This window comes from Impatiens glandulifera, chromosome 1 (assembly GCF_907164915.1).
Source record: "Impatiens glandulifera chromosome 1, dImpGla2.1, whole genome shotgun sequence".
In the NCBI taxonomy this organism is placed as follows: domain Eukaryota; kingdom Viridiplantae; phylum Streptophyta; class Magnoliopsida; order Ericales; family Balsaminaceae; genus Impatiens; species Impatiens glandulifera.
The window spans coordinates 72,294,935-72,320,716 of record NC_061862.1 but is presented as its reverse complement, the minus strand read 5'-3'; the positions used below and the strand labels follow the sequence as shown (position 1 = coordinate 72,320,716).

The 25,782-nt window shown below is 28.8% G+C and overlaps 1 pseudogene; it reads right to left on the bottom strand.

Annotated features, from left to right (window-relative positions):
- Positions 1-2,796: 2,796 nt before the first annotated feature.
- The window catches only part of LOC124932066, a 40,881-nt pseudogene continuing 17,895 nt past the window's right edge, over positions 2,797-25,782 (bottom strand).

The following is a 25,782-nucleotide window of genomic DNA, read 5'->3' as shown; positions in this document are numbered from 1 at the left end:
GTGAAGCGATATCTATTGAAGCTTATTCACGGGAAACAAACTTCACTCTATAGAAGTGAAGCAAACATACTTGAGTGAAGCTTGTTTCACTTCTGTTTACAATGTAAATAAAAGTTAAGCAAGCGCATATGAGTGAATCTTGCTTCACTTCTATTTACATTCTATTTACAATTTAAGTAAAAGAGAAGCAAACGCATTTCGGTGAAACTTGTTTCAATTCTATTTATAATATAAATAAAAGAGAAGCAAATGCACTTCAGTGAAGCTTGTTTCACTATTATTTATATTGTGAAACAAACTTCACTCCATTGCACTTCCTCAGGTTGAACAAAATGATGATATTTCCGAGTTATATATATATATATATATGGGCGGAGCCACGCTTGGGCTAGGGTGGGCTCCAGCCCCACCTAAATTAAAAAAAATGTTTGGGTTATAGTCGAAGATAAAGTTTTAAATATATGTATATTAAGTTTAAACATGTAACAATTTAACCTGATGACTTTGGATTTAATCTGACTAAGGGAAGGTCAGGTGATCAAACCCTTCCCTCCCACAGTTTACATTAATATTTTATAATCATCTTCTCCATTTTTTTTATATTCTTACCAAATATGCGAAAATCCACTAAATTAGATTTTTATATTTTCTTTATTTATATATTTAGTTTTCACTTATTTAAAATCTAATTAATTTAATTTTTCACGTTTTCTTAACTTAATTTTTCTTTAACATGTATAATTTTGTTTTTTAAATCGAGTATTCTAATCACTCTTAAAATTTCGTTTATTTATTTTATTTTAGGAAGGGTTGGCCGAAGATTTATTTATTAAGGGTATTTGTAGAAAAATTCGATTAATATGTTCACGTATTAATATACGTAATATAATACCAAAAATCTTACAGTATAGTGAAAAACCTAGATTCGCCCTTTGGTTAAGGTGGGTTCTGCCCCCACCTAAATTTAAAAAAATGGGTTAAATTAAGTGAATAAACCGGGCAAATGAGTCATCCCCATGTAAGTTTTCATCCTGACTCCGCCCAATATATATATATATATATATATATATATATATATATATATATTAACCCGAAGGAATTTATTAATATAATATTATTGTTGAATTTTAATTAGTCCAGAACAGAAAAAACAAAGAATTTTATAGCAGAAGAACCGAACCGGATGGAAAAGTGAGTATAATGAGAAAGTTGGTTCAAAATATAGGTGGTCATAGAAAGGGTCATGACTTTTAGAACCATTCATCTTAATTATTATATATCTTTTAGAGTAGTGATAGGGAAGGAAATGACGTGACATCACTTTATTGGTTGGAAAAAGTAAAAAGTGTGAGAAAAAAGAGAAGAGAGAAAAATTATTTTGTTTATTTAGTCAATCAGATTATGTTCATTCCTTTTCAAATTCTCTCCCTCAATCATTTCTCTATTTTTTATATTAATTTTGTTAAAAAAATAAATATATAAATTAGTCTTTTTGGTCCTAGATAAAAAAAATGAGTTTAAATAAAAAAAAAACAAATAGAAAATAAAATTTTGAAGCCATGATCATTATAATTCTTCCCGTTATTTTATATACAAATTGTGGCCTCCCAAATGTTAATAAAAACAAATAAATATATAACATAACCCATATATTTATTTATCTTCATATTTTATAAAAACAATATTTGTTAATAACAATATAAATTCTTAATATATTATATAAAATCATATAATTTTATAATATTAAAAATTTGAGAATATAATATAAATAGTGTACATGCGGGAAATCGAACGAGTCCGAAATTGTAGTGAGAAAATGCACAAAATAGAACCAGGCAATAATGATAAGTTCACTCTCGTTCACTCTCGCACAATCATTCTTAGTTTCTCAATCAAAAAGTTTTATCTGAAAATATTAATTATGACGGTGAACTAGTTTTCAAAATGAAATCAATAAATTAAAATTAAACACTAATCAAAATAATATTTATAAATATATAGAAAATGACTTAGTATAATTTTATTTAAAAAATCCAAAAATGAAAAAGATTACGATTTCAAAATCAAGTTAGACAAGTCCTATCTTTATTTTTTAAAATAAAAGGCATAAAAGAATGACAAACAAATGAAAAAATTTAACACAAATTAAAAATAAGTATATATTAAACAGCGAAAACCTATTGCATCTTAAATTATATTGTACTAGTAACTCCACCAAAAGGATACTCTGATTTTGACTAAGCACCCAATTTTCCTCACATGCTGAAATACAACTCCAAGTATGATTGAATGAATTTCCATCAACCACGACACTTTCCAAATCTGTTCTATCGATCTAAAAATAAAAAAAAATCGTGTAAAGATCTTTGTGTTTCGCTCCATCCAAACATTATACATCAATGCCCCAAATAAACACTTAAAAACGCTCGAATAAAATCGATTACTCTTTGCTCTTACAATTGTCAAAAATCTAATATCATACCACGAACAAGGGAAGTTAAAAATATTCATTTTTTTTTGAGAAATTACCCCCATAACATAGTAACAAAAGGGCATTCTCCAAAAAGATGATTGATACTTTTCTCATTTCCCACGCATAAAACATAATTAGAAATAGGGATATTCATGATTTTCAAAGCCGGTTACGAGTCGCCAATCTTTCTCGATACGCCATACATAAAATAAATTGGTGTCAATAAATAATTTTAGAGGACCAAACCACATGATGCCAACTAATAGCCTGCTCCCTTGTACGGATGAATCACATGTCAGTCCCGAAACAAACTTCCCATTCCTTTAAGGTTTCCTAGCAAATGAATCCCCAATACCCTGAAATTGAATATCATTCAACAAGTTAAGAATTATAACCCCTTTTGGTATTTGCCTTAAGAGTGAAACACAATTTCCCTCCACGACATCTTGAACCGTAACCACACCATACAATAGCTCTCATGATTCCACTCCTCTCATGTATTAAATTATAAAGTTCACACAAATATTTTTAATAATTTCTTTCAAATAAATATTTATAATAAATTAGTTTTATTTTATTTTATTTTATTTAAATAGATGTGTAATAAGTAGGAGTATAAACCAGTTGAGTCGAGTCTAGTACCAGACTACTCGTACTCGACTCGAATTGTATTTTGTAAATACTCGAACTCGATCGAGTATCAAAATTTATACTCGAACTCGGCTCGATTACAATTCGAGCTACTCGAGCTCGAACTCGAAAATTAAATTATATTTATTAAAATTATATTTTACCACTAAATAATATCTCAAACATAATATAATAAATATTTCACAAACTACACATATAATCACGACATTATTTAAGAATAAGAAATATAAATATCATCACATAATTTATAGATGATCATTCAATCACAAACATCTCATTAAGAAATTACAAACGAAATTAAATATTTAATTTCATTTGTAATTACAAGTTTGGCAATATGAAGCACTAGTCATATAGTGATCTTCAAATTCTACAAGATTTTAAATATAAAATAGTGAAAGTCATGAACAAGCTGCTTCGTGAATAGTATAATCCAAAAAAATAAATGTTTCAAAGTCTTTTGATAAAGAAATAATCTGAAAGATGGACGAAGGACAAAGAGAAAAAAGAGAAGGGTTTAACCGTTTGAAATGAAAAGAGAAAAGAGAGAGGGGTTTGGCAATTTGGAAATGAAAGGAGAAGAGAGAGATGTGAGTTTGACTGTTTGAGAATGAAAGAAGGAGAAAACGAGAATGAAATGAGAAGATAGAGATGAGTTTGACTGTTTAAGAATGAAAGGAAAAGAGAGATTGAAGGTTTAAGAAGAAAAATTGTGACTTTATATATATATATATATATATATATATATATATATATATATATATATATATATATATATATATATATATATATAATGAGCAACTTGAACAATAAATATTAAGCTCAAGCTCTATTTTATAATCGAGCTACTCGAACTCGACTCGAGCTCGGTCAAATTTAAGCTTTGACCGAGTTACTCACGATCGAACAGCTTGACTCGTTTACACTCCTAGTAATAAGACTTAAATAATTTATAAAATATTTAAAAAAATTTATTGATTGTGATTTTGATAAGATATTTTTTTCATTTTCTAGTAAAATGAATTAAAAAATATTAGTAGATAATGATAATTTTTTTTAAATAATTAGTATTTTAGTAGATAATAATTTTAACTTAGGTGTCTTAACTATTTTCTTTTACTTCGAATATTTGTAAGATAATTTACCTGCATTCAGTGATTTTTCTGAAGAGACTATAATATCCTTTCACTCAAATCATCCATAGAATATAACTTTGATAAAAAAACACAAACACCTGAGATCTAATGAATAAGGCGTTTAAATTCTAATCATATATATATTAGATTATAGTTATTAAGTCATGTATAACCAAATAATTTTAATATTAGTTAATGTAACTAAACTAACAAAGAACATAATAAAAAAAATATGACTTATTTTCTCTAATAGTCTAACACGATAATTTGAAAATTAAAATTTAAACGACATAGAATGAACTTGTATTTTTTTTCTCGTTCTTTTCTTTGTTTATAATAATGGCTTGTCCATATTTTAAATTACTATTAAAATTGAGAAATACATAATAAATAATTTGTTATGAATTATATATATATTATATAATTTGATTCTACTTATAAATATGAATTTTTTCTTGAGAATTGTGGCAACACGTTCAATCTAGCTGACTGGAACATAAATAAATAAAAAATAAAGTTAGCTGACTTTTCAGCGCCTCTTAGAACTTGTTTGATTTGATGTTAGACTTTTTTTTACCCAAAAACAAAATTGAAATAATAACAACAAAATCTTAAAATAAGTCAAAATGAATCAAACTCTTAATAAAATATTATAATCAAGTAAAATGATAATTGTGTTTTAAACCACACACTCATGTTAATGTAACAAGTTTCGTTTAAGTCTTTATTTGTATTTGTGTAGAATTATAGCATTTTTTATTTATTTAAACTATTTTGATAAATTTATAAATATTAATAAAATTAACCAATAAATAACAAACTTAAGTAAAATGATCCAATTTAAAAATAAAATAAAAATAAAATATGTCCAGAATATAATTAATCCACACATTATTTAACTCGTATACTAATTAGTAATTACTTAGAAACATATTTACTCTATGCAATAATTAATTTTTTGAGCTTAATTAATCAAGTCAGTGATTAGCATTAATTAATTAAATGTTGACTTTTGCCTCTACGTAAACCGCAAAATTTGATTAGCAATAATTTAATAATTATCTCTCTCACAGAAAATACACATTTTTCATAGTCCTAGTTATATATATTACAAGTTATGTTTTTATATAATTGGTTGGTTGGATAATCTTCGTTTCAATTGGTTATAAAATATGCACGATAGATTTAACAAAATGATATAATTTCATTTAATAATAAATAAATATAATACAATAAAAATAAATTTATCGAAAAGATCTATATTTATTATTTAACATCAAATTTAATAACAATCAGTTTCAATTTAATCTCTTATACAAATATACAATACTTTGTTTGTTTGAATTCTCAAGTTCAATACTTAATAAAATAGTTTACTTGATAATAATAAATGATTAAAAGATTAAATATTATAAGTTTAATTTTAAAAAAATAATTTAAGATTTTTATATGTATATAATAATAATAAAAAAAATGTATTCTTATTATATGGGTCTTATCATTGTTTAATTGTGTTCTTTTACTATTTTTTTTAATGTCCTCCGTCACATTAATAATTATTATTTTTATTATATATTAATAGTCCTGTTTGAAAATCATAGATCTGAAATAAAATATTTTATTAAGATATTAATTTAAATGAAATAATATTATAAAATATATTTTAATTATATATATTAATAAATTTAATAACATTAATTTATAAATTCATAATTATTTTTACTCATTTTTATTAACTCTAAAAAGTAATAATAATAAATTAATATATTAAAAAAGAAACCATTTCCACATTTTCATAATTTATAAATTCATAATTATTTTTACTCATTTTTTATTAACTCTACGTAATAATGATAATAAATTAATATATTAAAAAGGAAATCATTTCCACATTTTTCTCTTGATTTGTCTTCTCTCCGTTCGCACATTTTTTTTAATTCTTTTAATTTTTAATTCAAAGCGGTGTACCGTTATAAATTAAGCAATTAACTTTTTTTTAGTGTTAATTTCTTCCATCTTTCAAACCCTTGTATACTTATATATATATTAAAATCAAAAACATATTTAAAAGTTAGAATTGTGGTGGATTTAAAACTCATTCTTTTTATTTCCATCCTTCAACTTCTCTATAATAAACTTCTCTAGACTATACTTTGGGTTTTTTTAACCAACATATTTTACCTTTTGAATATTTGAATTTGAATATGTGTATGAAGTAGTAACTTTCGAACAAAAATAATAATCAGAAATAAAATAGAATTACCTTTCTAGAAAATATTCGAGACCCATCTATAAAATATATGGGGTATATCTCTAAACGAGTTAAATATGTATTACAATCAAGACCATAAGGCGATGAACTACTAAAGACTTCTTCCCATATCATATAGAATGAAATATTCGTTTTAATAGGAGTAACTAAAGTTAATCAAGCATTCCAACGAAATGATCCTTTGACAATGGGCTCTGTCCAACACTGAGACTAACTCACTTTATACAAAGAGAGGGAAAACAAACAACAATTCAAGCTCTTTTTTAATTGGATATTGGATAAGCCAAGCCATGGCTAGTACCGCCGAAGAGGCTTCGACTTAATGGCAGTGAACTCGTGATCATGTGGATCGCCTTGTGTATCAATTGAAGAGACATATTTTGAGCTAGCGATTCCTTCTCTTCCGAAAGAGGAATTGGTTCAGCGTACCCGGGAGGAAAGCTGTAAGTAGTGGACTTTTCTTTTGAAAAAAAGAATGTGGATTTTAAGTCACAAAAGCCAAAATATTGATAAATTAGATTGAACGCGATATTTCCGTACATTACCGACCTTTATTAATTCGGTTAATCAACATATTCTTTATTACCCAACAATCTCCTCTTTTCCGACATTTTTTAACCCACTTCCGTCAAACAATAATCTTATTCTCACTCACTTATCAACTCACTTTCGTCAACCAACATATTCCTTATACCCTATTTATAATTATTATAAATTTGCACCATGTGTGATTCGAACCTTCGATCATTATTAATATGCATGCTTAACAATTAACTATTACATCACTTATGATTATTGATTTCTTTTTATAATTTATGAATATATAATTGATATGACTAACACTTATATATAGAATGTTATATATATACAAAAATAAATAAATTATATAAACGAATTAATAGTATTATTAGTTTATTTGTTTAAAATGTCGAAGTTATATTGTCAAAAATATCATACATTCATCAATTTTGAAATTAAATTTAAAATTTAAAGTGTTATTAGCTTAGTTTGTTATAATGTTGAACTTATATGGTAATATTTTGAGGTTGCAAATTCGAAACTTTTGTTACTCTCACATACATATTCAAATTAACAACAACTCTCTCCACCCGACAATCCAGACACTTCTAATGATCCGAACCTTATATATTACACCATTTTAAAATTAAAAAACGCATATAATAAAAATAACTCAAATTCAAGTGTTTCATAAAATTAATATTAGTGTTTATTTTTTTTTAAAAATCACAAAGAAAGAGATAATTGGAAATGATACAAATGTTTGAATAAATGTCGGTCATGGGTAATTGGTGAAGGGTGAGATGCTCTACAAAGAAGGCGTGACAATAATGGCGGTAAAATGAATTTAAAGGATGCTTCGTTTCCTGCAATATTATTAATTTCTGCTAATGTATACACTTATAAAATGTTCACTATTCTTATATATCTTTGAATATTTAGAAATTGCAAAAGTTTTAGACCTAGATTATATATAATATGGATTTTCTTCAGTTTTTTGGGACGATTGTAGCGGTTGTTATTGTGGTGATCGGGTTGATAAAAACAGGTAATTAAGTTTTCATTTATTTATCTTTATAATGATAGTTTTAAAAGGTTGAAACTGATCATTTTATATTGAATGCATGCTAAAATAATGATAAGAAAAACTGTATGTATAATTTTTTTTAATTGTTTATAATTAGTTTTACAAGTGTCACTCTTTTTAATTCTACTGATATTACATGTTATGTTGTTGATTATGATGAAGAAAAATCTAGAGACTAATATTATACAACCAGATCAGCATATTCTGACGTAGAAGACGAAGATTATGACTAAGACGATGATTATAACTAATATTCTGATAGAGAAGAAGAATGCAAATATTTGGATGGAGATGCATATTCTGATAAGAATCAGAATACTATTATTATTATTATTATTATTATTATTATTATTATTATTATTATTATTATTATTATTATTATTAGTTTCATGCTGCAGTTTTTTATATTTTTCATTTCTGTTTTGGGCTTATCACTTATGAATCTAAATTGCAAATTTTTTTAGTCACTCCTAAATGAAAACTCAATGATTGTATTAATTTTGTTGACCAATATCTTGCTTAGTTTTATATTAATCAATAATAGATCGAGAGCAATTTCTTCATTATGAAGAGAAAAAGATAGAGAAAAAATAGTTTGAAATTACCTTGGACATGTCTTCCGCTGCTTGCTTTGTGTTCTTAGCAACCAAAGCAGTATATCTAGCATCTTCATCCGCCAATAATATGTCATCGCAGCCAGAATTACACCAAACATCAACATAATCCTCCAAATATAATCGGCTTCAGGAACAACTGATCCCGCCGGAGATGGATAAGCTTTGTTAAACGCCGACGACACAATACATCCAACAGCTCCACCAGCATTGCGAAAACTGCAGCAATAAAAGTCCCTCGAGTTTTCTTACTTGCGTATTCTGACATGATAGTAGCTGACAGAGGATAATATCCCCCAATTCCAAATCCTAGCCAAAATTTGAAGAATAAGTTCTTATCTTTCAGGGGTTAATTACTTATCTTAGCATTTTGATTTTTCAGTAGTTATGTTTCCGTGGATTTCTACGCCTTTATGTAGAAGGCTAAGTCTTCACCGTTAGGCTATTTAAATCCAAACAAACAATATCAATAATTATCAAAGTATTAAGCTTTTGTCTGAGTGATTTCTTTGAGTTCAACAAATTGGTATCATAGCAAAAATTATGAAAGAAGAGAAATACAGTGAGAGTGTGAAATGGGAGAATTAAGCAATTTTGTGCAGCCAAGCATTCCGAAGTTCGACGGAGACTATGACCATTGGAGTCTTCTCATGGAGAATCTATTGAGATCAAAGGAAAAATATTTTGGAGTAGTGAAATATGGAGTCGGTGAGCCAACCAATGAGGAAACGTTATCTGAAGCACAAAAGAAGGTCCATGTCGAGGAAAAATTAAAGGATCTCAAAGCAAAGAACTATCTCTTCAGTGCGATTGACAAATCCATTCTCAACACAATCACATTGAAAGAAACATCAAAGCAGTTGTGGGATTTAATGAAAACAAAATATCAGGAAAATTTAGAATGATGTTTACATAATTGTTGGAAATGAAGAATGGAGAATCCATCTCCGAATACTTCACAAGGGTGATGATGGTGGCCAAAGACAAATAGTATTAAATTCATATAAAAAAGTATTCATTACTAACAAAGTTTAGTATTTAAAACGTGTTTAAAAATAAAAAATAAAAAGCAAATATAAATTTATATTTACTTAGATTAATATACTCAGATTTATTCATTAAAAAAATATTATATCAACAATTAAGAGTTAGATGATTAAACTATGACAAAATATTTAAATGTTTAATTAAAACTTATTCTCTTTAATATTATGTTCTTATTATTGAATTATCCCTTCAATAATAGCTTAATCTAATTATTTTGTCAATATCTTAAGTTTTACTTATTTAATTAGAGGTGAATCAAGATTATGTTTTGTCTAATGTGTTTTTTTACTCTTTTTTTATATTTATTTGATAAACAAATATAATATTTTTTAAAATATTTAATTAAACACTTTCTTAACATAAATACACATTTATAGAAGTCTTCTATAAGAATAATTATCAAATGAAAAAACTTTAGTATTTTTAAATGATATATATATATATATATATATATATATATATATATATATATATATATATATATATATAATATATATATATACAAAAGTAAATAATATCAGGTTTGTTTTTTTTTTGTTTTTTTATAGTCTTAATTTTTAATTTGACAGTGCTATTTCTTGGATAAAAATATTTAATTCTGAAATAATAATAAAATAAGTATTATTTCAAAATCATAATATTAAATTCATAAATTGGTAATAATTTTATATCAAAAATATAATTAAAAAAACTTAATTATTTAAATAACTTTAACTAAATTAAGATAATAGTTATAACAGTCCGTCTACTTTGCCCGAATCCACTGATTAGGACATTTAAAGATACTAATACCGTCGTTTCTTAACCGTGCATTATCGTGTATATTTTTCAAAAATTGTTTTTAAACACGACACTCAATCTGACCGTTTAAATGTTTTCTAAAACTTATAAAAAAATTATTTTTTTAAAGAAAATTTTAATGAAATTTTTAAAGAAAATAAATTAATTTTTATAATTATTATTTTTAAAAATATAACTAATAATAATTTTTTTAATTTAGACGAGGTTACAAAAATATTAAACCATGTCATTTTAGAGTTTCACAGTAAACATTATAATTGATTAAATAAATCTAAAAACTACCTAAAACTGAATCTTAATTTGTCTTCTAAATGACATAGGCGAATTATTAATAACTCGATCCATATCTTATATGAATCCAACAAAGACCACTAATAATCTGACCAAATTAAGTAAAAGTTTAATTATCTAAAAATTTAGATGTTAAGTTCATTAAAAAAAAATTATATAAACCTAAATACTTAAAAATACAGTTTATGTTTAGAATTTATTATATATTTTGATGATGACATTTATCTATTTATTTATATCAGAAGATATAATTTTAATAATTTTTTAATCATTTAAAAATAATTAAGATCGTTCCAAATTGCTTAATATTTAATTATTTCATACTTAAAATAATTACATGAATATTTAAAATGATAACATTACTAATAGAAAAATAATTAAATTTAAAATAATAAAAATTTAATCTTTGTAAATATTTCGTGCTTGTGCGTGATCGTGTGACTCTTTTTAACTGTGTTTTCTCGTTTTTATGTCTTTATATATTATTATTTTTTTACATAATTTATATATTTATTTATAAATTAAAAAAAATTATATAGGTAAAGTTTTCTTTTAATAAGATTTTTCTTTAATTTAAACTTTTCTAAAAATAATATTAAATACTTATAATTAGAAAATTCATTACCAACCAAATTTAATATTTAAACTTGTATAAACAAACAAACAACTAATAAATTTATATTTGCTTAGATAATATAATCATATTGATTCTTATAAATAAAAAATTATATTATAATCAAAAACATGTTCAAAAGTTAGAATTAGGATGGATTTGAAACTCTTTTTTTTTTATTCCCACCCTTTAACTTCTCTATACTAGACTTTGAGTTTTTTAACCGACAAATATCACATTTTAAATATTTGAATTTAAATATGTGAATGGAGCAGTAACTTTCAAACAAAAATTGTAATTAGAAATAAAATAGAATGACATTTTTAGAAGATATTCGAGACCATCTACAAAGTAGATAGGTTATATCTCTAAACGAGTTAAATGTTTATTACAATCATGACCATTAAGGTGATGAACTACTTTAGACTCCTTCCCATACCATATAGAATGAAATATTTATTTTAATGGGAGTAGCTAGATTTAAGCCAGCATTCTAGCAAAAGGATTTTTTCACAACGGGCTCTGTCCAACACTGAGATTGACTGACTTCATACAAAGAGAGGAAAAACAAACAACAATCCAAGTTCCTTTTTAGTTGGATATAGGATAAGCCAAGCCATGGCTAGTGCCGCCGAAGAGGCTTGATGGGAGTGGACTTGTGATCGTGTGTATCACGTGTGTATCAACTGAAGGGAGATATTTTGAGTGAGCAGTTCCTTCTCTTCCGAAAGAGGAGCTGGTTAGGCAGGCCATGAAGGAAGGTGTAAGTAGTGGACTTTTCTTTTGAAAAAAAATGTGAATTTTAAGTTACAAAAGTCAAAATTTATGATAAATTGGATTGAACCATCAACTATTAATTGTGAATTCATTAACTATTATGGTCTATTAATATTCATTAGATTTTTTTTAATGACATAAGAGAATACAAATTGATACCTAACTCATTATTAGAAATTCATTTTAATAAATAATTTTTTTTCAATGTTAATTATAACAACAACGTTGAGTGTATAAAATTATTACACATTGTAATTTTATTTCTATATATTGTCTATATTATAATTATCAAGAAATTCTCGTTCAACATTTTATTCCCGGTCGTAATCTACAAATACGACTAAAAAATAGGTAAAAATCTTCTATATGAATCCTTTTTAAGAATAAAATACATGAAAGGAACTAAGTTGAAAAAGACGATATTTTGTTTTCCAATTTTATGTTCTTTTCTTATTGAAAAGTTCTTATTGAAAAGATCAAATCAATTAACAAATACATTTATCTTTTTTATTCAAGTAATTTTGAAATATCATCTCATCAACTTGTTTACTTAATGGTTAGATCTCAATTCTAGAATGGAGTTTTTATCTTAATAAAATTTATTTTTGAGTCATCAATCTTCTCATTTTTTATTGGCTCGAGTCTCTTATTTTTTTTTATGAACATATTCATTCATTTATAATGTTTTATTACATTATATATTGGAATTCTATATTGTGATTTTTTTTCTCTTTCTCTCATTTATTCCCATCTTTTTCTATATTTTCACTTCACATGAGATTTAATTTTATTAATTATGCAAAATTGTTTTCAATATATTATATCTTGACTATTTTTTGTCCTCATTGATGTATAGAACTGTAATACTCAAAAAAATTGTTAGAGCTTCTTTGATTATACTAACAGATTCAACATCCACATAAGCCACAAAAAATAGATCATCTGCAAAACATATATGGGTTATTGCTTCTTCTTTGCAGTACGGGTAAAATTTGAAATGATGACTTCTCAAAAGCATTTTTAAAATGCAGTCAAGAATTTTCACTATTAAGACGAATAGGTAAGGAGATATAGGGTCTCCTTGCCTTACTCCCCTTTCATCATTGAAAAAACCTCCATGAATACCATTCATGCTCACAACAAAGTGAGGAGTGGAAACACATTGCATAATTCAATCAATGAAAATAATTAAAAAACCTGCAGCAAGGAGGAATTCGTGGATTGATCCCCATCTGATCGAGTCAAAAGTTTTTTTAATGTCAATTTTGAAAGCCACACGTGGCGATATGTTTTTCTTGCCATATCCATTCAATAAGCTCTGCATTAGTAGGATGTTATGGGAAATAGAGTGTTTAGTAATAAATGTTGATTGCCCTAATCCTACAAGCTTATCAATAACTGTTTTCAAACGTTGCGAAATAATTTTTGAAATAATTTTGTAAATAACATTGCAGCATGAAATAGGACGAAAGTCCTGAATTTTTTCCGGAATTGAATTCTTAGGAATCAAATTCAACACTGTGACGTTCCATTGCTTCAACATTTTCTTGTGTTGGAAGAATTCTAAAACCCTTTCGCTTACATCTTTACCTACTATTTCTCAGTTTTCTTTGAAAAAGTTCGCGTTAAAATCATCTGGCCTTGGGCTTTTATCCCCTTTCATCGAAAACACAACTTTTTTGACTTCTTCCATACTGACTCTTGTAATCAATTGGTTACCACTTTCTTCACTAATTTTTCTTTGCACAATCTGTTGAAGCAATCTTTGGTTGTCCTATATTATTGTTCTCATTTCTGTTCCAATAAGCTCTTTGTAGAAACTTATTGCTTCCTCATGAACTGCCTTTTGTCCCTGTAAAACATCTCCATTTGAGTTTGTGAGTCTTAGGATCTGATTTCTGAAATTCCTTGATGAACATTTTTTATAGAAGAAATAAGTATTCTTGTCTCCTAATGAAAGCCAATTTTCTTTAGATTTTTGCTTAGCAAAACTTTCCTCTTTAGAATAGAGGTCTCTGAATCGCATAAGAGCCTTTTTCCTCTTCTCTGTTATAAAGTAGATTTGGGCTCTTAGTGCCTTGATTTGTATTTCCTCTAGTTTTATTCTGACTTCCTCTACTCTTTTAAAAATTCCACTATATTTTTTCCGGTCTAACTTATTCAGCTTCCCTTTCAGTAATCTTAGTTTCTCACAAACTCTGAACATCTTTGTTCCATTAATTCTGATGTTCCAAGTTTCATTAAGAATTTCATTAAATTCTTCATCTTTCATCCAGAAGTTGAAGAACTTAAAGGGTCTTTTCAGTTTTTTCTCCTTCTCCCAAAAGAATTTCAAATAGCAGTGATCAGAGATACCTGGTTGCAAAACCTGGATTTGGCTTCTTGGGTAAAACTCCACCCATTTTTCATTCACTAGGCCTCTATCAATTCTACTCTTTCTCATGTTGTCCGCCCCTCTTGTAGTTGACAATGAAAATAGATTACTTGAGGAAGACGGTTCAATGTAGCTTATGTCTCGAATGCATGCATTGAAATCTTGCATGTCTTGTGTTATGTCTGTCTCAGACTCTCTTTCATTTCTGAATCTTGTAACGTTAAAATCTCCCATAATAACCCACGGTTCGTCGTCCGTAATGCTTCTTTTCAAATCATTCCAAAGTGTCTTCCTCTCTGTCCCAGAGTTGCTTGCATAGACTACCGCAAAGAATATTTTTATCCTTGTCACCAAATTGATTACCTTTGTCAAAATAACTTGCTTGCTTTCAAAAAATTTCTTGATTTCAACCCTTCTTTTATCCCATCGTACCCATATTCTACTTTTAACCCCATCAGAGTTATGAATAAATTTCCATTCTTCTTTGAAGCAACCCTGGGCAATATTTTCTATTTGACTTTGTCTGACTTTTGTTTCAATAATTCAAAATACTGTGATTTCATTCCTTTCTGTTATTCTTCTAACCTCTCTTCTTTTTATAGGGTCATTTAACCCTCTAATATTCCACGTCATTAAATTCATTAATGAAAAGAAGATGTTCCAGCTTTACTTATCCTTCCTTTACTTTTTCTTCCTTTTTGTTTTTCCCATATAGCAGGGCTATAAGGAATTGTATTTTCCTTAATTTGCTTACCTTGCTGTTTTGGGATTTTTGTGTTTCTCTAGTCAACTTTCTTTTGAATTGTAGATTGTACAGTTTCAACCGATTCAGCTGTCTCTTCTTTATCTTTCCCATTTCCTTTACCCACTTCCCCTTTCTTGCTTTCTCCCACGCTTTCTCTTTCCACCACCTCTTCGGTATTGATTCTTGCTTTCAGTTCAAGTTTCTTTGTTACCTCTTCATTCTCAGCCTTTGATTCTGAATCTCTTATCACTCTATCTTCCTTCCCTTGTTCTTCAAAACCATGTTCTGAATTTCCTTCCTTATCTTGATCCTTCTGTTTACTCAATACTGATTCTTTAGTAACCTCTTTCTGCCTTTCATTCTCAACCTTTTCCTTTTCCAACCTTTCTTGTTCTTCTTTCTATTTCTTTTCTGTCTCTGTCTTTGTCTCTTTCTCGATCTCCCTTTTCCTTTCTTCTTCAATTATTTTCGGGCACTTGTAACAGAAATGTTTGAATGTATTACAGTCAAAGCATCTATTCGGCCTCCACTCATATGAGATTCTCATAATTGTGGGTTCACATTTTCTGTCTATTACCGTCATCTGGTATGGAAGATTTGATCTCGGGTGTATCTCAATGCACATCCTAGCATAAGTCATATGCTCACCTTTTTCTGTAGTTGGGTCCATGTAGAGTGGACTCCCCAATAGGCTCGCAAAGTGACTTAATGCTTTAGGGTTATACATGTGGGGAGGAATGTTGCGCAATTAGAACCAGATTTGCGCAGTTTCTTTGGGCTTACTGAAGAGGTTCATACCCTCTATCCATTTTTCGAGTTTTATGTAGTTTTTGCCAACAAATGTGTTCCCGTTGATCAGAATACTTTCGAGATCTGATCCTTCTTTGAATTTGAGAAAGTACAAGTCATGAATGTTTGATGTTACCTTTTCTAGACAATTTTCCCCAATTGTTCCATTAGGGTTTTTTTGGTTACTAGAAATGGCGCATTGTTTCTTCCGATGAAGTTTCCCACTATGACATTCTTCCATGACTTTACGCAGTTTTCCTCAACTTCTTGGGGTAGTTTGAATTCAAATGGGGAACCGATAATTTCAACTTTTGGCTTAAATGTTCTAAGGAAAATCTTTCCCCTCTCTTGAACTGGATTGTCATCTTTTGTTTCCCCTTTGTTCTTCTGCCCTGCATTCTGTTTCTACTGTTCATTATGCTCGTTACTCTAGTTTTGCCCTGTTTTCTGATCCTTCCCTTGAGTTTTGCTTTGTTCTTCAGCTTTCTTCCAGACCTGGTCTACATTCCAATTAGAATTGTTCTTGATGAAGTAGACTCTAGTTTTGGGGCATTTAGAGAGCTCTCTCAAAGTTTCAACAGACCAGCTCACAATAGTATCGTACTCCTCTTTTTTTAGGACAATCCATTCTTGTAGGTAATGTAGGTTGAGTTGCTCTGTGCACTGTTGGCTTTTCTCTTTTTTTTAAAACGATTTGGCCTTTCTTTCCCAATATCAATAATTTTGGTATCTGATTTCTAAGCCCTTTCAGATTGGCTCTTTCACTAAAATCAACCCTCAATTTTCTCGGGTCTGCTTCTTTACCCAATGCTTTCGCTGCCATTCTTTGCGTTTTTCCTGTTTCACCTAGATTTTCTGCATTAATTCTTTCTCTTTCCAATTCTTTCTGGATTACTTTCTCTACTTCTTCGTCTGAGTCAGGTATCTCAATAGTCTCAAGTTGAATTTGATTCCCATTGGAATCCGAGTTAATGACCTGTGCATTTTTATTTCCTAGACTATTTTCTAGAACTACTCTATCTTTTCCTAGAGCATGTCCTAGACTATCTATTTATTTATATCAGAAGATATAATTTTAATAATTTTTTAATCATTTAAAAATAATTAAGATCGTTCCAAATTGCTTAATATTTAATTATTTCATACTTAAAATAATTACATGAATATTTAAAATGATAACATTACTAATAGAAAAATAATTAAATTTAAAATAATAAAAATTTAATCTTTGTAAATATTTCGTGCTTGTGCGTGATCGTGTGACTCTTTTTAACTGTGTTTTCTCGTTTTTATGTCTTTATATATTATTATTTTTTTACATAATTTATATATTTATTTATAAATTAAAAAAAATTATATAGGTAAAGTTTTCTTTTAATAAGATTTTTCTTTAATTTAAACTTTTCTAAAAATAATATTAAATACTTATAATTAGAAAATTCATTACCAACCAAATTTAATATTTAAACTTGTATAAACAAACAAACAACTAATAAATTTATATTTGCTTAGATAATATAATCATATTGATTCTAATAAATAAAAAATTATATTATAATCAAAAACATGTTCAAAAGTTAGAATTAGGATGGATTTGAAACTCTTTTTTTTTTATTCCCACCCTTTAACTTCTCTATACTAGACTTTGAGTTTTTTAACCGACAAATATCACATTTTAAATATTTGAATTTAAATATGTGAATGGAGCAGTAACTTTCAAACAAAAATAGTAATTAGAAATAAAATAGAATGACATTTTTAGAAGATATTCGAGACCATCTACAAAGTAGATAGGTTATATCTCTAAACGAGTTAAATGTTTATTACAATCATGACCATTAAGGTGATGAACTACTTTAGACTCCTTCCCATACCATATAGAATGAAATATTTATTTTAATGGGAGTAGCTAGATTCAAGCCAGCATTCTAGCAAAAGGATTTTTTCACAACGGGCTCTGTCCAACACTGAGATTGACTGACTTCATACAAAGAGAGGAAAAACAAACAACAATCCAAGTTCCTTTTTAGTTGGATATTGGATAAGCCAAGCCATGGCTAGTGCCGCCGAAGAGGCTTGATGGGAGTGGACTTGTGATCGTGTGTATCACGTGTGTATCAACTGAAGGGAGATATTTTGAGTGAGCAGTTCCTTCTCTTCCGAAAGAGGAGCTGGTTAGGCAGGCCATGAAGGAAGGTGTAAGTAGTGGACTTTTCTTTTGAAAAAAAAATGTGAATTTTAAGTTACAAAAGTCAAAATTTATGATAAATTGGATTGAACCATCAACTATTAATTGTGAATTCATTAACTATTATGGTCTATTAATATTCATTAGATTTTTTTTAATGACATAAGAGAATACAAATTGATACCTAACTCATTATTAGAAATTCATTTTAATAAATAATTTTTTTTCAATGTTAATTATAACAACAACGTTGAGTGTATAAAATTATTACACATTGTAATTTTATTTCTATATATTGTCTATATTATAATTATCAAGAAATTCTCGTTCAACATTTTATTCCCGGTCGTAATCTACAAATACGACTAAAAAATAGGTAAAAATCTTCTATATGAATCCTTTTTAAGAATAAAATACATGAAAGGAACTAAGTTGAAAAAGACGATATTTTGTTTTCCAATTTTATGTTCTTTTCTTATTGAAAAGTTCTTATTGAAAAGATCAAATCAATTAACAAATACATTTATCTTTTTTATTCAAGTAATTTTGAAATATCATCTCATCAACTTGTTTACTTAATGGTTAGATCTCAATTCTAGAATGGAGTTTTTATCTTAATAAAATTTATTTTTGAGTCATCAATCTTCTCATTTTTTATTGGCTCGAGTCTCTTATTTTTTTTATGAACATATTCATTCATTTATAATGTTTTATTACATTATATATTGGAATTCTATATTGTGATTTTTTTTCTCTTTCTCTCATTTATTCCCATCTTTTTCTATATTTTCACTTCACATGAGATTTAATTTTATTAATTATGCAAAATTGTTTTCAATATATTATATCTTGACTATTTTTTGTCCTCATTGATGTATAGACCTGTAATACTCAAAAAAATTGTTAGAGCTTCTTTGATTATACTAACAGATTCAACATCCACATAAGCCACAAAAAATAGATCATCTGCAAAACATATATGGGTTATTGCTTCTTCTTTGCAGTACGGGTAAAATTTGAAATGATGACTTCTCAAAAGCATTTTTAAAATGCAGTCAAGAATTTTCACTATTAAGACGAATAGGTAAGGAGATATAGGGTCTCCTTGCCTTACTCCCCTTTCATCATTGAAAAAACCTCCATGAATACCATTCATGCTCACAACAAAGTGAGGAGTGGAAACACATTGCATAATTCAATCAATGAAAATAATTGAAAAACCTGCAGCAAGGAGGAATTCGTGGATTGATCCCCATCTGATCGAGTCAAAAGTTTTTTTAATTTCAATTTTGAAAGCCACACGTGGCGATATGTTTTTCTTGCCATATCCATTCAATAAGCTCTGCATTAGTAGGATGTTATGGGAAATAGAGTGTTTAGTAATAAATGTTGATTGCCCTAATCCTACAAGCTTATCAATAACTGTTTTCAAACGTTGCGAAATAATTTTTGAAATAATTTTGTAAATAACATTGCAGCATGAAATAGGACGAAAGTCCTGAATTTTTTCCGGAATTGAATTCTTAGGAATCAAATTCAACACTGTGACGTTCCATTGCTTCAACATTTTCTTGTGTTGGAAGAATTCTAAAACCCTTTCGCTTACATCTTTACCTACTATTTCTCAGTTTTCTTTGAAAAAGTTCGCGTTGAAATCATCTGGCCCTGGGCTTTTATCCCCTTTCATCGAAAACACAACTTTTTTGACTTCTTCCATACTGACTCTTGTAATCAATTGGTTACCACTTTCTTCACTAATTTTTCTTTGCACAATCTGTTGAAGCAATCTTTGGTTGTCATATATTATTGTTCTCATTTCTGTTCCAATAAGCTCTTTGTAGAAACTTATTGCTTCCTCATGAACTGCCTTTTGTCCCTGTAAAACATCTCCATTTGAGTTTGTGAGTCTTAGGATCTGATTTCTGAAATTCCTTGATGAACATTTTTTATAGAAGAAATAAGTATTCTTGTCTCCTAATGAAAGCCAATTTTCTTTAGATTTTTGCTTAGCAAAACTTTCCTCTTTAGAATAGAGGTCTCTGAATCGCATAAGAGCCTTTTTCCTCTTCTCTGTTATAAAGTAGATTTGGGCTCTTAGTGCCTTGATTTGTATTTCCTCTAGTTTTATTCTGACTTCCTCTACTCTTTTAAAAATTCCACTATATTTTTTCCGGTCTAACTTATTCAGCTTCTCTTTCAGTAATCTTAGTTTCTCACAAACTCTGAACATCTTTGTTCCATTAATTCTGATGTTCCAAGTTTCATTAAGAATTTCATTAAATTCTTCATCTTTCATCCAGAAGTTGAAGAACTTAAAGGGTCTTTTCAGTTTTTTCTCCTTCTCCCAAAAGAATTTCAAATAGCAGTGATCAGAGATACCTGGTTGCAAAACCTGGATTTGGCTTCTTGGGTAAAACTCCACCCATTTTTCATTCACTAGGCCTCTATCAATTCTACTCTTTCTCATGTTGTCCGCCCCTCTTGTAGTTGACAATGAAAATAGATTACTTGAGGAAGACGGTTCAATGTAGCTTATGTCTCGAATGCATGCATTGAAATCTTGCATGTCTTGTGTTATGTCTGTCTCAGACTCTCTTTCATTTCTGAATCTTGTAACGTTAAAATCTCCCATAATAACCCACGGTTCGTCGTCCGTAATGCTTCTTTTCAAATCATTCCAAAGTGTCTTCCTCTCTGTCCCAGAGTTGCTTGCATAGACTACCGCAAAGAATATTTTTATCCTTGTCACCAAATTGATTACCTTTGTTAAAATAACTTGCTTGCTTTCAAAAAATTTCTTGATTTCAACCCTTCTTTTATCCCATCGTACCCATATTCTACTTTTAACCCCATCAGAGTTATGAATAAATTTCCATTCTTCTTTGAAGCAACCCTGGGCAATATTTTCTATTTGACTTTGTCTGACTTTTGTTTCAATAATTCAAAATACTGTGATTTCATTCCTTTCTGTTATTCTTCTAACCTCTCTTCTTTTTATAGGGTCATTTAACCCTCTAATATTCCATGTCATTAAATTCATTAATGAAAAGAAGATGTTCCAGCTTTACTTATCCTTCCTTTACTTTTTCTTCCTTTTTGTTTTTCCCATATAGCAGGGCTATAAGGAATTGTATTTTCCTTAATTTGCTTACCTTGCTGTTTTGGGATTTTTGTGTTTCTCTAGTCAACTTTCTTTTGAATTGTAGATTGTACAGTTTCAACCGATTCAGCTGTCTCTTCTTTATCTTTCCCATTTCTTTATCTTTACCCACTTCCCCTTTCTTGCTTTCTCCCACGCTTTCTCTTTCCACCACCTCTTCGGTATTGATTCTTGCTTTCAGTTCAAGTTTCTTTGTTACCTCTTCATTCTCATCCTTTGATTCTGAATCTCTTATCACTCTATCTTCCTTCCCTTGTTCTTCAAAACCATGTTCTGAATTTCCTTCCTTATCTTGATCCTTCTGTTTACTCAATACTGATTATTTAGTAACCTCTTTCTGCCTTTCATTCTCAACCTTTTCCTTTTCCAACCTTTCTTGTTCTTCTTTCTATTTCTTTTCTGTCTCTGTCTTTGTCTCTTTCTCGATCTCCCTTTTCCTTTCTTCTTCAATTATTTTCGGGCACTTGTAACAGAAATGTTTGAATGTATTACAGTCAAAGCATCTATTCGGCCTCCACTCATATGAGATTCTCATAATTGTGGGTTCACATTTTCTGTCTATTACCGTCATCTGGTATGGAAGATTTGATCTCGGGTGTATCTCAATGCACATCCTAGCATAAGTCATATGCTCACCTTTTTCTGTAGTTGGGTCCATGTAGAGTGGACTCCCCAATAGGCTCGCAAAGTGACTTAATGCTTTAGGGTTATACATGTGGGGAGGAATATTGCGCAATTAGAACCAGATTTGCGCAGTTTCTTTGGGCTTACTGAAGAGGTTCATACCCTCTATCAATTTTTCGAGTTTTATGTAGTTTTTGCCAACAAATGTGTTCCCGTTGATCAGAATACTTTCGAGATCTGATCCTTCTTTGAATTTGAGAAAGTACAAGTCATGAATGTTTGATGTTACCTTTTCTAGACAATTTTCCCCAATTGTTCCATTAGGGTTTTTTTGGTTACTAGAAATGGCGCATTGTTTCTTCCGATGAAGTTTCCCACTATGACATTCTTCCATGACTTTACGCAGTTTTCCTCAACTTCTTGGGGTAGTTTGAATTCAAATGGGGAACCGATAATTTCAACTTTTGGCTTAAATGTTCTAAGGAAAATCTTTCCCCTCTCTTGAACTGGATTGTCATCTTTTGTTTCCCCTTTGTTCTTCTGCCCTGCATTCTGTTTCTACTGTTCATTATGCTCGTTACTCTAGTTTTGCCCTGTTTTCTGATCCTTTCCTTGAGTTTTGCTTTGTTCTTCAGCTTTCTTCCAGACCTGGTCTACATTCCAATTAGAATTGTTCTTGATGAAGTAGACTCTAGTTTTGGGGCATTTAGAGAGCTCTCTCAAAGTTTCAACAGACCAGCTCACAATAGTATCGTACTCCTCTTTTTTTAGGACAATCCATTCTTGTAGGTAATGTAGGTTGAGTTGCTCTATGCACTGTTGGCTTTTCTCTTTTTTTTAAAACGATTTGGCCTTTCTTTCCCAATATCAATAATTTTGGTATCTGATTTCTAAGCCCTTTCAGATTGGCTCTTTCATTAAAATCAACCCTCAATTTTCTCGGGTCTGCTTCTTTACCCAATGCTTTCGCTGCCATTCTTTGCGTTTTTCCTGTTTCACCTAGATTTTCTGCATTAATTCTTTCTCTTTCCAATTCTTTCTGGATTACTTTCTCTACTTCTTCGTCTGAGTCAGGTATCTCAATAGTCTCAAGTTGAATTTGATTCCCATTGGAATCCGAGTTAATGACCTGTGCATTTTTATTTCCTAGACTATTTTCTAGAACTACTCTATCTTTTCCTAGAGCATGTCCTAGACTATCGCAATCTAGGATATCAACATGTATTCCACTAACAGTTCTATTATCATTTGCATTCATCTCATGAGTGTTATTGGGATTGGTAGAAAACATACCTAGCGTGTTGACTGCAAAATCCTTATTATTGCTCTTGCTCACGTCAGTCAGATTTCCACCATTTCCTCCTGGCTTTGGAGACCCATGATTTTCAAAGAGGATATTCGTGTGATTCTCTCCTGAGCCTATGTGGAGGTTAGTTGCATTCGAATTTTCTGTCTTAGAATCAGGGGAGCTTGTGTTGGATTCACCCATTGCCCGGTTAAGAGAGTTGGTCGGGCGTGTACCAACTGTTGACAAAGAGTGAATTGCCCGTACTGCTGAAGCTACGATATTTGCAAAAGTCATATTTAAAGTGGCCGACACGGACGGATTCTTGTCAACGAAGCTTTTAACAACTTTACAGTACACATGGTTTGAAATTGTTTTCCTAATGTACTATAGTCTTGACCGAGAGATCGATGAGTAGATTTAGTAGATTACTACGAAAAAACGACCCTTTCGACCGAGAGATGAAATCACGACGCACACGGAACACGGATCGCACAAATCGCACAGATGGCACAGTTCGCACGACAATGAACGGTGTGTGATTTCTTTGCGACTACGACCGAGGGTTTCTTCAACGACGATTACGACCGCGAATATGTTATCGGCATATCGCGGCACACACGGCACGCTGATCGCATAGTTTGCACTTCACCTAGGGTTTTGTCGTATGAAAGTCAGATTTGTATTGTACTTAAACTGTTTTTTTATTCTCATCCTTCAACTTCTCTATACTAGACTTTGAGTTTTTTTTTATAGATGGGTCTCGAATATCTTTTAGAAAGTAGTTTTATTTTATTTTTAATTATTGGTTTTGTTTTAAAGTTACTCTTTCATACACATATTCAAATTCAAATATTCAAAATGTGAAATTTGTTGGTTAAAAAACTCAAAGTCTAGTATAGAGAAGTTGAAAGATGAGAATTAAATATGTATTACAATTAAGAGATATACCCCATCACTTTCGAACAAAAATAATAATCAAAAATAAAATAGAATTACCTTTCTAGAAAATATTCGAGACCCATCTCTAAAATAGATGGGGTATATCTCTAAACGAGTTAAATATGTATTACAATTAAGACCATTAAGGTAATGAACTACTGTAGACTTCTTCTAATATCATGTACAATGAAATATTCGTTTTAATGGGAGTAACTAGATTCAAGTGAAATGATCTTTTGATAATGGGCTCTGTCCTAACTGACTTTATAAAGAGAGAAAAAACTAACAACAATTCAAGCTTTTTTTTAATTGGATGGCTAGTGCCGCCGAAGAGGCTTGATGAGAGTGGACTCTTGATCGTGTGAATTGTCTTATGTATCAACTGAAGGGACATATTTTGAACGAGCGGTTCTGTTCTTTCTCTAGAAAAATATATCATATCTTGAGTCCTTGACTGATTTTTTAAACCAAGGTAATACGAAGCGGATTGTTTTTAGTTATATATTTTATTAGTTTATATTTAGAAAAATATCTCCTATTTTATATTTTTCTTTTTTCTTCAATATAATTATTCTAACTCTCCCAATTTATTTCAGTGGTGCCATCTCAATCTACTTTAGAATAGAGAAAAGATAGACAAATATTAGGTGACTCCAAAATGAAAAAATAAAATAAAATAAAATATAAACGCAATTAAGAATGTAGAAAAGTCGATATATAATATATAATATAAAAGGATCATTATAATTATTAAAAAACAATTTTAAATAATAACAATTTTCTTATTAAAAAAGACATAAATAATAATTATTTAAGATAATTGTTTTATAAAATAGATTGTAAGAATAAATTAATAATAACTATCGAAATTATGTTTTTAAATTTTATCTTTTAAAGAAAATATATAACTTTCAACCAAAATTGAAGAGCAATCAAAATAATATAATATGTTTTTTATTTATATACATACTCTCATACAATGATTCAATTAACCTATTTTTAAGTTTACATAATAAATTCATACAAACACAACAGTACTTGAAAATACAGTTTAGGTTTAGAAGTTAATATATATTTGTAAAAAATAATTAAATTTATATTTACTGTTATTTTAGATAATAGTGAAAATTATAATAAATAAACAAAAAAATCAAACCATTTAAGATTTACTCCAAATAATTAGTATTATTTATTTTAATTCTATTTATACTTTTGTTAATATCTATTTTCAATGTATTCTTTGTTGGTACTGTAATTTAAAAAAAAAATGTTAATACTAAAAAATGTTAATTCACTTAAAATAAATAAAATTGAAAAAAATAATAATTATAATTGACTCATTTTTATCTAATATTTCTGATTTTTTATATATAACATTAAAATAATTTATATTT